The sequence below is a fragment of the Pleurodeles waltl genome, chromosome 1_1 (genome assembly GCF_031143425.1).
Source record: "Pleurodeles waltl isolate 20211129_DDA chromosome 1_1, aPleWal1.hap1.20221129, whole genome shotgun sequence".
Lineage (NCBI taxonomy): Eukaryota > Metazoa > Chordata > Amphibia > Caudata > Salamandridae > Pleurodeles > Pleurodeles waltl.
In genome coordinates this window covers 601251028-601265458 of record NC_090436.1, presented here as the reverse complement: position 1 = coordinate 601265458, position 14431 = coordinate 601251028, and positions in this window count along the sequence as shown.

The window sequence follows — 14431 nt, the reverse complement described above, 5'->3', positions numbered from 1 at the left end:
GTATAGACCTTTTTTTTACTTTCATAATCATGATATGCACAATAAATCACCATTGAACACAGTTACTGTATATGTAAAACATTTACAATTGTCATGCTTGCCAACTGTGGTCTGGTTATGCCCCCTCTTCATCAGACAGACAGTGTAGTGGACAGCATAGGGAGGCACCCTTTGCAGAAGACAAACAAATACTGATATGTCCCAGGACAGATGTTAGAGCGGGAGTAATCCAGGGCCACATAAGAGTAAAGTCAGTATTTCAGCCTGCAAAAAGACCATGACACAGAGTACCATCAGGATAGAAGGCATGCAGCCACACAAAGCACAGATGCAAGTCATAGATGTCATGCTAGGAGGTGTAGGACACCTCTTAGGCAGGACCCTCCAGATATTACCACTCATTACCAGTCACAGACTTATCACACAAGTCATTTACCTGCCATCTGTCATGTACAATCCTCATGTCTGGAATCATTTAGCAATGGATAATGACTATGGATGCCACAAGTCATAGGTGGTAGAGGCACAGATTATAAACCACAGTCATTGGGTGGAATGACATGAGTACAGGAGAATGTAGCAAACATAACTTAAACTGGTTGTTCATTTGAGAAGTGAATGTAGGTAACTGTAGTGTACAAACATGTAAGAGCTCAACCACTGTTACAGTGCACCTTATAACCTATCAGTCAGCTTCCACAATTTACACATCAGGATAGGACCACATTACACCCACACTGATGAATCACGTCTGGAGGACTATTGTCACCAATCCACCTCTGATTTGGACATACACTCTACATACCTGTATGTCACTGGAAGTACTGATTGATGAACGCTGTCCTAGAGTCTGCTGCATCTTCTTCCTCTGGCTCCTTATCACTTCCCATTTCAGCATTTCCAGCCACTGGTCCAGCTGCCTCATCCTCATCAGCTAGTAATGGTATCTGACGTCTCAGGGCTAGATTGCATAGCATGCAGCAGGCAAGGATGATTTGGCATACCTTTAGGGGCGAGCAGAGGAGGACACCTCCAGATAGGTCCAAGCACCTGAATCTTTTGCCTTCAGGAGGCCGAAAGTGTGTTCGATGATACGCCTTGTCCTCCCGTGGGCCTCATTGCAACGGAGTTCCCCTTCCGTGGCAGTGTACCTCACTGGTGTCAACATCCAAGGAAGGTTTGAATTGCCAGAGTCACCTGTGTGCACAAATGTAGGTCTTGTAAAATAATAGGTATAGGGACTGGGCAGATTGTGATGACAGGTGCCCTAACAGTTAAACATCTACATATACATACATAACAAGGAGCCATGCCCTCTCTGTGTGTAGTCGTGCCATCATGTGAGGTACATTGCTGTTCTTCAAAATGAAGGAGTCATGCACTGATCCTGGAAACTTGGCCCTCACTTGAGAGATGTACTGATCTGCCAGACACACCACCTGAACATTTATAGAGTGGTAGTTCTTCCTGTTCCTATATACCTGTTCAGTGGCACTGGGAGGGACCAGGGCTACATGGATGCTATCAATGGCCCCCATCACATGAGGAATGTGTCCCAAATCATAAACGTCTGCCTTCACATGGACCAAGTCCGCACTTTGGGGGAACCTGATGTAGCTGTCCAGGTGCTTTAACAGAGCACACAGTACATCCTTCAAGACAAGACTGAACATGGGCTGAGACATCCCTGCTGTTAAGGCCACTGTATTCTGAAAGTAGCCTGTGGCCAGGTAGTGTAGCACTGACAAGACCTGTACAATGGGATGGATGCAATAGGGATGACGTATATCTGGCTCCAACTGTGTGACGATCCGGATGATATATCTAGATTACATGCCTGTCCTCCATGGTTGCAAGGTCAACTAGTGGATGGTACACTGGTGGTTGTCTCAATCTCCTCATGGCAGGATATCTATGTTGTGAGGAGAGAATGTACAATGAGTAAAGCAGTTGGCACATGTTAGCACAACAAGGTATATTAGCTCACACTATAGGGGATGCACTGCACTGCTACCACATACAATACCGACCATGGTAATGCGCATGTTAAACCTTCATTGCTTCACATTGGTTGACATGTAAGTCATATAGGACACATGTCACATGTGTAATAGTACATCTTTGGCTGACTGAGCTGTGCTGCACCGATCACACATATATTATTGGAATCAAGCCATATATATCCCTCGCCTATGTGCCTACGAATATCTAAACATAGCTATCAATAGTCATACAGCCTCAAATCGTCATTGTGTCAATAACGTCACAATTTGAAGGACTACCATGATGGCACAACATAGGGTTACATCACCAAATGGGCGAGCATGTTTATGGCGCACTTAATTAGGCTCATCCATGGATTACATGTGCACACAATGGCAGTTGCCTGTCCTGCTGTAGTGGAAACTTGAAAATTACTTAAGTCCGCCGGCAGAAGTCATCATGGTGGTAGGCAGTCGCAACTGCTGTGCAAATTATCATTGGCTAACATTGCCGCCTGTGTCAGCGGTGACGGTCCTGTAGGTTGCGGCCGTGTCTGCCATTTTTTGCAGCCTTGCTCACTTGACTCCTGATACTGTTGCTAGGAAGACCTCCATGACATGAGCTGTGGTGTACTGCCTCTGGGAGCCGTCATGCCATGTCCTGCAGGTGATAGGGCCCCTGCCTTCACCCAAAAGAACTTGAGAAGCTGATGGAGGAGGTCCTACCCCTGTATGAACAGCTATAAGGGGCATCAGAGGAGCAGGTGAGTCGAATGGACCAGCCATATGTGGTAGGGGTTGCGTGTGATGTTGATTAGGGCATGTGTACTGGTGAGGGAGTAAATGTATGCAGAAGCCATATAGTGAAGACGTGTGAGCAGAGACGATAAGTATGTGTGGGTACTTGCTGTGACAGATGTGTAATGTCCACTCCTGATGGTATGGTGCATGTGTGCATGACTTTCTCCTTTTGTCTGTGCCATCCATGCAGGTGAACGCCCATCAGAAGAAAGGGATCTGGTGTGCCATCGCCAAGCAAGTGCGAACCCTGGGGCTCCACTGCCTATGCAGCACCCATTGTCGCAAACGGTGGGAGGACCTGAGTCGCTGGGCCCGGAAGACCGCGGAGGCCTAGCTGGGGATGTCTTCCCAACAAGGGATGGGTGTCTGTTGGATCCTGAGCCCCAAATGGCCGCAAGTTGATGGTTGCCTACCCTGAGGTCGATGGGCGTTTGAGGCAAGCACAGAAGCTCTGACTGTATCCATATACTTGGCTCTGGCTGTATGATGTTTGCTGCCCCACTGTAGCTTCTGTGACAAGTAAGTGCAACATGTGCGTAGACAAGCGGACATGTGGAGTTCCCACCTGGCATAAGTGATAGATGTGGCTTCATGGGTTGCTATCAGTCAATAACATCACCTGTATCAAGACATCTCCATGTCTGCCTATGGAGATGGTCAAATGACAATGCCACGTGTGTAACTCCATCCTGCCTTTTCTATGGATGTGAACTTGGTTTTCACCCTACCTACTGAGTATGACCTCGTCCATCCATCAGCATATGAGCATTAGTGTCTCTAAGGTGTTTGTCCACTCCAATATGTATTGACTATATGTTTTTGCAACTGGCTGATTCTCATCTTTTGGTACAGGGACTATAGACATCTAGGTCTGGTACAGGTGTAGGCTCCGTACGAGGCAACCATCTCACTTACACCACAGATATGGCCTGTATAGTACTGTACTGATTGCTTCATAGTGGTATCCCCATTGTAAGTTCATCTTCAATCTATGGGGTATGTGAAGGTAGCAACAGTAGGCTAATATGATTAGGGTGTCTGATTAGATATATTTGGACTCATCATGCATATCCATGTGCTTGACTGGTGTAGATTAATCCTTCAGCCCAAAGGGTTTGTTATAGAGGAAGTAAGTGGCTAGGCAGATTTTGACTTTGACAATATGCTATGGTAATGGCATGTGTTCCAATGCCCTACTAATTACAGTACAACATAGTTCATTTGCAGCCTACATCATGTCTCAATGGTTACTTGGAGGCACATCTGAGGAAGTGGGACAATGACTGCTTGCACCATGCCGTAGCTGATGTGGGTAATTTTTACAGGATGAGGTTTTTCAGACTTATGATATGGTGATATGTTCTTTATGCTGTATCATCATTCCTGTAGCTGTCACATGTAGTAGTGGGATATGTTGTCAGTGCAATGGCAGTCATGTAGGGCCATGTGGGCATGATGCGTACATGTCATTTCCGTCTGACATGTGTGTTGTCTGGACTTAGGTACAGGTAATCACAAGTTAGGAATGTTGTGAGTGATATAGGTCTGCTCATGTTGTGAAGTAGTACTACGGTAACTGCATGTCTGGTGGAATGGTAGGTGTCCTATGATGAAATACGTTCCTACCAGAAGTAGATTAGTTGTGACACAGCACCTACTGATTGTCTGTGGATGTGTCATGTGTGCCATGTAGGCCATTGTAAATGCACATTGATGTATGATTCATTGTGGCGTATATATATGTTAGGTGTCTGCAGATCCTCCTCTGTGAATGGGTCAGACTAATCATATAGTTGTACCCCAGACTTGTATCCTACACATGGGATGTGACCTGTACGGGAGTCCAACTTGTAGTGGCTACATCACTTAATGGATCCAATTTGGCATTTGTGAACAATGTTTTAGGTCAGCCATCTAATGTGACTGGCATGTGTTGTGTGGTCTGCGAGTGGAGTAGTCATAACTAACAAGGGACTTTACAGGTGGACATGGACTGATCAGGTGTATTTTCAGTACAGCTCTGATGTGTATTGTTCAGTCACCTGTTGATCCAATAGGTGGAAGTAGTATGGAGTGGTCTGTTCAGGAATCAAGTAGTCATTTCTACTTCATCCAGGGCATGATGTGCATGCAGACATGAATTAGCTGGTGATCATGTGGATTACTCCAGTCATGCCAACTATTTTGAAAATTGATGTAGGTGTGAGGCTTGACATACATGGTTGGCTAGTAGTGACATGTTGTGACATGATGTAGGATATGTGTAATGCAAACAGAGATATCCCAGATGTATCCCAGTGCTTTTTAGAATCCTCCTGTGCTTGTTTAGTACCTTCTTTAGGGGTGGTACTCTACATTTCGAGCTTTTTTGTCTTGGCTCCCAAACCATCCTGTCCTATACTGGTATGGGTATTGGAAATTATTTTCAGTAGCTGTTTCTCCTGTTGAAAGTGTGGAATGTCTTGGAGCCACTGACGTATAGCCAACGCTACTGCTTCCCCTTTAATATTACTAAGTATTATTGAGGAGACTCTGTCAAAGTTACACATGAATTTTATCCCCAAATCTAGGGCTGGAGCAGCCCTGTGTTCGTTCTGAATTTGTTTGAACACTTCTGGTAAATTGGCAAGTGTCGGGGTACCATGAATGGTAGTGTATATTGCGTCGCAGACTATACCCTATGTGCGCAGTCATCCCCTGAGGGAACCATTCCATAGGGCAAGCACATTGTGAGAATTCTAATGTTTTTGCTGTGGTCCCGTATGGGGAAACACAGCTTCCAGCTGATTCATTTTCTGGACTAACCAGAACAGTATTTTCTCTCGTTCTGTGGGCACTTTGCCCATGATAGGATATACTGTCTGTGGATTAATCCCAGTAGTAGCCAATTGATATCCAGCAGGCGCTGGTAGTGCTGGACACCTGGTGCTGTGTTCAGAGTTCGCATTACGAACTGAAGGAGTCGTCTATATAGTGTTACCAGCCCAGTGTAAAAATTGCGCAGATCAGCTTCCTGCATGTTTTGTACACTGGGGTGTGGTGTATATGTGAAAAACATTGCCCACGTTGGTCCGTCAAAACCTAAGGGACCTAATCACACGAGTTGTATTACACGTGGTAGGGTGCCATTAAACCAGCTCTGAGGTTCTAGATAAGTTAGCGGTAGTTCAATACTGGTATGCTTAGTACCGATGTGGTACATTTGCAATTTTGCATGTGTGGAATGTGACTGTAGTGTTATCTTCCTCAGGAATAAAATGTTTATGTTTGGTAAGTTTCATTAGCTTCTACAATGAATGTGACATACCCATTCTCAGCTGACATGCCATGCCCTATAAGGTGGAGTGTTAATGCATGTCTGACATTTTCACGAATGTCTATGGCATTAGACATATTATGAAATGGGTAAAGATATGGAACACCAAATGGGGAGAAAGTTCTTTTAAGAGTTCGAGCTTGAAGAACCTAAAGCTTAGTTAGGTGCTCCCTGTTCAGCTGAGGAGGATTATCTACAAAACCACGCATGTCTCCGTATAATGGTACGAAGGGTACCTGTTGTGTGTGAGACAGTGATACTCAGGGCATCTGTAAATTAGTGCCAAACACCATCGTTGGTGGTGCCATGTTGTAGCTGGACTCTTGCTCTAGGCAGAATTGCTGGTTTAGGGACTAAGCCAATCCTACAAGTCACAACGGTCGTCCCAACCCTCCCAGTTCACAAGCAGTACCTCACCAGAAGCCCGAATATTAAAAGGTGATTTGTGGCAGCATTTATGCATGGACTAAGGAGTGCGACATCTCAGGGGAGTCGTGGTTAAATGGAGATTACCCTTTTCTGACTTGAGCAACAAGTCTCAGGCACACACAGGCAATGAAGGAGATGCAATAAAGTTTTCAATAGGTTTTATTAACAAGACTGCAATCTACAGTAAAATGCATGGCCTGCAATGATTAGGATAATGAACAATGCAAGAAATAGAATTGTAAAAACAAGAGTCATAAATATAAAGACCCCCACCATCTTGCAATAACATAAGCTGTGAGATATCCCTAAAACCTTAGCACGATGAACCTAATCTCTAAGCTAAGGAGAGCAAGGTGTGTTAAACCTAATCTGCCAGTACCATGTCCATGAGAAAAGCCCCCCAACCCTTGTTACCTTGGAATGAGGTCTCTATATCAGACTCTGTGGGGACACAACGGCTGGGTCTGCATCAAGGCAACATATAGCATAAATAGTGTTGATGGCTTCTGTTAGGAATCCCTCTGATAACCTTGTCTGTGTGAGATGTATTTACACAGATCTGGTAGGACCCCCTGGTGCAGGTATGTTCCCAAACAATAGATAAGAAGGCATGCTTAGGGTAGCAATTACATGAACAATTCCCTGAAAAGTACATTATGTTACTGTCATACGTAAGTGGGAAAGTACATGATATGAATACCTATGTACATCATTTGTCTTTGACGCTGATAGTGACGCCTTCACAGAGTGGCACTGATAACATGAAATCAAAACATCTTCCTAACTATAAACATAGCAGACATCTTGGAAGAAATAATTAAATAAGTGCGCTAGCTGAGCATTCCTGGCGGCCGGGAGTGCCGCTTCCCTTCTGTTCTTTATTTCCTCACACAAGGCCCCAAAGTGGGCATGGGGCCTCGGCGAGTCTTGGGAACGGCGCCCCCTCGATATTAGACGTGGGCACCTTCCCCCCAACCCCTCACTTACCTGGTGCAGCCTGTTCCTTTCTTCATTTCTTCTTTTTTCTTTTATTTCTCCTTTTCCTTTTGTTCTTATTTTCACATTTAGTAGCCATGTTCTTCTTACTCCCAGCATGCCTTTCTTTTTCCCTGGATGCCTTAGGACCCTTTTTCAAAATGGCGCCTTCTCTCTATATTCTCCTATGATTTTTTCCCAATCCAATATGGTGTCTTTCTTCTTCCTGTTGGCCGTTTCCTGTTTTAGGGTATATAAGGTGTGTGATTCTTGTTCTCCTTGCGCTGCAACACTTCCTTTGGTGGTGATCTTCGTTCCTGGTATTTTTTTCTCCAGTTTTTTCCCTTGCTTGTTCCAGGATCTTCCAGTATTGTTTTTCTTATTGGAAGACTTACCTTTTTGCTTCTTTTTTGTTCCAGGGAGTTCCTGCTACAGAGGTTTTTCCCTTTGTTTTTTTTTCCTCTAGGACTCCTTCTGGAGGGCACGGACCGCCTTTTGGCATTCCTTCGTCAGCAGCACCGTGGCTACCAAAAAGGGCCTCCCTTACCTTGGTCAAGACAGAACCTACAAGAATCAAGACCACTCTGCAGTTCCAGTGGGCCAAAGGTATAAACGAGGAGTAGCCCATGCCAGCTAAACAGAGCAGGCTAAGTAGGTTAAAAGCCACTGGGTGATGGGGCACAGGCCTGCAAGCCAGAAGGCTAACCTATCTCCTGATTCCCAATAAAACCAAATAGGATCCACTACAGAGATGTTTACCTGCATGTTTAAATGTGTGTATGTGAGGATTTTGTTAACTCTCTCTCTCTATTTGTGTGCATCAGCATTGGCAGGCAAAGGAGATGGGGCACAGGTGAGTGGGGATGCTCCAGGCCACGGGACCCGAGTGCTGCAACCAGTGACAGCGAGGGACCCAGTGGCACGGAGGGAGAGGGGAATGCCACGGGGGAGACTGGATCTTCCACTTCATCTTCGGAATCATCCTCCAGTGGATACTCCTTGGCAGTGTCAGACCTTTCTGGGACCACCACAGCACCATCTTTGTCCGCCACCACCTTACTACCACCACCTTCCCTGTAGCTCCCCACCTAGTTGTCCATGCCCACTCACCCAGGAGGGTGGGGGTCACTTCGCCGCAGGCACCTCTGCCCCTGCCCCACTCAGTCCTGCTGCCCTCAGTGAGAAGGCTATTGACCTCCAGAGGGCGATCTCTGTGGGTCAGTCGACCATCGTGAATACCATCCAGGGAAAAGCAACTCAAGTGCAACAGAGTAATGCATTTCTGGAGGGCATTCGTGGTGCACTAGCTGGCCTCCAGAGATCCTTTGAGGCTCTGGCCTCCACACTGATGGCAGCCAGTCACCCTTTGTCTTCCCTCCCCCTCCACCTAATCCCAGACCCCTCTTCTCTGTCCCAGTCAGAGCACACAGACAGACAAGCATGCATATACCTCAACATCCAAGGTTACAGCTGACGGACACAAGCACCACAAGAACCACCACTGGCATGCACACAGACAACACCCACCTGCAAACACACCAACACCCACTACCTGCACAGACTCCCCCACCACCCCCACCTTCACAGACAGTACACCAGACACACCTGCAGACACTACACCAACATTCTCTGATACCACCACTCCAATCTTACACACAATCAGCACAATAGCAGACCCACAGACATTCACTCCAGTCACCACATTCACAGCCACCACAGCCACTGACACACCCACATACAACACACCGTCCATACTTGCAGATACCACCCCAAAAGACAGTCACCCATCCAGCATGGCATCTCCCAGCACCTCCTCTCCCCCCTCCCAAGACACATAAACTCACACGATCACCCACCCAACAGACACCCAGCACCCACAAGCATTCCTCGCACATACATGCACCCAAGACATCCACCAAGACACCTCCTACAACCACTCCCTTTCCCTCCGCTCCCAAACCCTTTTGCCATGACCATCCCTGTGTGTCCAAAAAGGTGTTCCTCTCTGAGTTTTCCCTCTTCCCTACTCCTCTCCCACCCCGTGATACCCCCAAATGCACTGAGTCCCTCCCCAAGTCCAGTCCACCCACCTCCAAGTCTTCCCCTGCATCCCCTGCTAGTAGCCATGCCATGCCCCTCCCCCTGCCAAGAAGTTGACCCCTCCCAAGTGTTATCAGCCCTCCCCTAAAACACGCCCTAAGCCCCCCCCAAGCCCAAAGTGCCTCCCACAAACCAAAGCCCAAACCTCCCCCCACTGCCCCCTCTTTCCCTGGGGTGCCTGCCAGCCCCCTTGATACCCCTACCCTGTGGAGGTCATGTAGCAATCAGGAGTTATGTAGGGGCACAATGAAGTGCCATATGTGCAATGTGCACATTATTTTATGGACTGCCCTATGGCCCTTTAATTTGTACCTAGTTAAATATTTATTTGCTTTTTTATTGATCTAATATATCTGGGCCAACCAGTAGTTGGTCCCATGGTCTCATATTTGTCCTGCCTTTCTTTCAACATGGCTGCTTTGGTCTTCCGTGCGTTGGTGTGTGTGTGAGTAACTTTTGTGTGTGTGTTTGTTATGCTACCAGTTGTGTCTGGGCAGCATGTCTGGGTGTGGGCTTGGCATTTGTCCCACAGTAATGGCTGTGTATTGTTCGTAGGACATGTTTGTGTTTGGGACATGCATGTATGTTGATTTGGTGTGTACTGTTTGTGTTGACATGTGTTATTTGTGGTGTGATGGACCCTTGTGTGGTTGTACTGTGTGCGTATGTGGGTGTGGTGATTGTATATCATATGCTTTGTTGGATGGTTATGTGATTGTGTGTGTTGGTTGTCAGGTGTTGTTACATGTTGTATGTATGTAATGTCAGCTGGAGGTGTGTATTGTGGTTGCTTGATGATGCGTTTGGGGTGTTGCAGCTTTGGTGTAGTTGTGTGAATTGCTGGAGTTGTGTATTGTGGTGTTCGACTGTGCCGGTGGTGTGTATCTGTGGGTTGGTGTGTGTTTTGGTAGTGTGTGTTGGCTGTGGTGTGTGTAGTATGTTTATGCGAGTGTGTATGTTGCTCTGTGCCCATGTGCGTATCAGTGTGAGGGTACATGTGTGTGTGTCAGCTTCGCCGCACGTCCCGGATGTGTATGTTACATGTGCCTAGCTACATTCACAAATTCTAACAGTGACAGGTAAGTGTGTGTACTTACGGTTGTTGTTGTTGTCACTGGTTCCGGAGTCATTGTACTAGCAGGAGCAGTGGGAAGATGTGTAGTTCAGGTTCCATGGCAGCTTCAGACGGGTATGGCTTCCTGAAGTGTCTTCTTTTATAGAGTTGGTTTCCGACAGGGTTTCCATGGTGGTGCCACCGCGGCAGAAAGATTGGCGGTGTGCAGCCTTGTAATCTGTCCGGCAGAAACATGGTCTCCGCCGACCTGAAGGTGGCTACCGCCGTCCATGGCGGGTTGACTTCAATGGCGGTGCCGGCAATGGATTAGAGTGTTTTCAGTTGGGAAGACCACCATGCTCATAATTCAGCCGTCTGCTTGTTGGCAGGTACGACCGCAGCCGCCAACACGGCAGTCCTGTGACCACCAAAGTCGTAATGACCCTCTTAGTGTGAGCTCTGCTAGAGCAAATAGCCATGCAAGAAACTACAGAATGTTTAAAGCACAAAGTCCTTGCTTATCCACATTTCTTTTTTCCTATTTAAATGGTTTACAGGTACAGAGACATTGTCTTTGTCTACATACAGAGACAAAAGTTCATTATGTGTTATTCACATTTATAAACTGAGCATCATGTAAATAATCCTTAATAATGAAGTGCAATATGTAGGAGGCTGGCCCTCTATGTAGTGTGCAAAACCGAGCACACTATGCAGAGGGTCTGGGCAATCACATGCTGGTTTCCAGAGGTAAAAATTAGACCACCTAATGCTCCAATTTGTAAGGTAGCTGGTCGAGCAGTTAGGCTATTTGCTGTACTCACAAATCCAATCATGTACCATACACACTCAATAAGTAACTCAAGACCAGATTTTATAAAAATACTATAGCCTTTTATATAAATTTTAAGACCAAGATCTTTAGAATATGTAAAGTACTCTTTGAGTAATAGCTTTTCAAGGTTTTGGCAAAGTTAGTATTTCTCTTTGTAATTACGCACCATTGGAATTAATGCACAGTCACCTTTAAAAATGCATTAAAAATCGTACAGTTGAGTTACCAGTCTCTTCTTTTGAAGGATGGTTGCAGCAGTCGGTGGACACATTATGCCAGTAGGAGAGTCTCAGGCGGCTCACAGTTTCAGCAGGAGCAGCGTTGGAGAGGTTCTTGGCACAGGGTCACTGGATGGGCCACTTGGAAAAGGAGCTAGTTTGCAGATTTAAAGATACTACCCTGGGGTCCCCTTGGGCTGTTGAGGTCGCAAGGGGCTGGGGAGCCGGGGCACACAGCAGATCCCGCAATGCAAGGCTCAGGGTGGCCAGGTGTAGGGCGAGTTGGAGTTCCGGGAGTTGTGTGCAACTGAGTCCTTTGGAGCCGGAGGTGAGCCTCTTTGAGGGCTGATTACAGGACAACGGGGGCACTCTGGTCAGGGGTCTGGGGTGTTCCTAAAGTCTCATGACTGGGGTTTCCTCCTGATCCTTTTTCAGCTCTGAGGGAGCTGGTTTTCTGGTTGTCCAACGTCAGCTGAACAGTACACAGGTTATTGGCGTAACGCAGCCACTGGAGGGCATAGTGCCACCAAACTTGACACACTGATAGGTCACGTCCAGGCAGTCATCAGTGTTTTGTCGGCTCTGGCTGCGACTTCTGGTTGCAGAGCTATCGGCCATTCAGTGAAGTGACCCTCACCAGTTTGTTGGTTCTTGCTTAGTTTTTGAGTGGTGCCTCCACTCAGGAGGAAGATGTGGGGTGATTCTTGAAGCCTGCAGGTCCCCTGGGTTTCTTGGGGTTGGCCCAGTGTCCAGCTCCTCTGCAGCGGTGATTTTCGGGTCCTGGGTGCAGCAGGCAGGGTTTGGCACCTTTTCTTGTGCAGCAGGTCCACAGTTCTCTTGCTTTGGATCTTTTTTTGGTGCTGGTCTTCTTTGGCTTTTCCAATCCTTTTCAAATCCAATTTCTTGGTCTAGGGGAGCCCACTAAATACTGAATTTGGTGGGCATTTTTCGGGGGACCCTGGTAGTGTCAATGGGACACTTTCCCTTGGGTGGCTACACCCACTGCTGTGACCACTTCCTGTGGGAAGGGTCACTTCCCTAAACCTTATTGGCTATTTTCCTGCCATCCAACATGAAGGAAAATGAAATGGAGGGTCCCCTTTGCCTGCAAGCCCCTAGGGGTGGTGCATGCTCAGTGAGGCCACTCCTTCTACCCTTTGTGTGGTTTCCCACCTTTGCTCCCTCCAAAAGTGGAGTTTTGCAAAGGGGGAGGCCATCTGCTGCCAGCAGCAGGCCTGGGGATTGAATTTCAAGGGCAGTAGCCCTTTGAAGCTCACTGTCAGGGCAGTGCACATTCAGCATTCTAAGGTGAACCCTGGGTAGATTTTACAATAAACCCAGTACTAGTACCAGTTTTAATGTATCATTCTGAGTTGTCTGATGCCAAACAACCCATGGATCAAAGTAGCCATTATGTAGCTGGGAAACTCATATTGACCACTGTCCAGCACATATATTAAAATGGCTGCTCTGTTCACTCACTATGTCCCAGGTTTGGCAAGGACACAGTGGGGGAATATTGCTCATGCAATTATGCCCTCACATATAACATGGTGCACCCTGCCTTAGGGCCACAGGGAGTGTGCTGTGTCGAGTTTATATTTTAGGTTTGCACCAGGACACTCAGCCTGCTATGGCAGTGCTGGGTGCATCTGGATGCATGACACTAGAGGGTGGCACAATTAGTGCTGCTGCCCTCAGGGATCCACCCTTAGTACCCCATGCCCTGGGTACCTAAGCACCTTTTACTAGGGATTTATAGTGGCAGCTAAAGGTGTTTCCAATTACTTTTACAATTTTTTAGGAAAAGAACACTGGCAACCTGAGTAGCAGGATCCCAGTGCACTTCAGTCCAAGTTGCATTCAGAAACCAGGCAAAACGTTGGGTGGGTGAGTTACTGCACCAAGATGCCAGTTTCTCACACAATAAAAGTCAGAAAAAATGGCTTTAAAAAGCACCATTGCTCCTTTTGTGGATCATGAGTGAATCATGCATATCTCCTGATATTAGGATTATTTCAGTCTTTCTTATTCAAAAGAGTTCCATGTGAGATAAAATCAGAGCGGTAACAATGCTTGCCATATAGTGGACTCTTGTAACACAGGCAGAATTAATAACAGATTGACATATTTTAAAGCACATTAATTGAATAATCATAATGGTGGATTCAGGTGAAACATCTCCAGCAGTCTAGATCTATTTAGAGCAAAACAGGTTGAGGAAACAAATAAATTAAGTCTAACATGTGTGCTTCAGATCAATATGAACTAAAATTAACTGTCAAGGGCGAACCACAGTGATATCTGCCTTAGAAGAATTAGGTGTTGAGTCATTTATTAAGAATTAGGTGTTGAGACACTTATTAATGCTGAAGCCAAGAAATTAAGGTTCTCATAATGATAAGGTTCATGTTATCTATAGAATTATTCATAGTCACTAAAGCATCCAAAGCCTGAACCTCATTGCATGTCTTAGATTCTATCATCAACTTAGGAACAGAAAGAAAAAGTTTTTTCCTGGACTTCGTTATATGTTGAAGCTTTAATTTAACTGGTGTAATTTGTTCCTCAGAAGCGAATGGTTCAAATTGGATTTTAACATCTACATTATTTGTAGGGCATTTATACATTTGTCTACAGTTTTTATTGATGCATCGCCATTTCTTTTTCAACTCTTACCCAGCTGAATCATCTCTTTAGATTTAGGATCAACCTTATTAT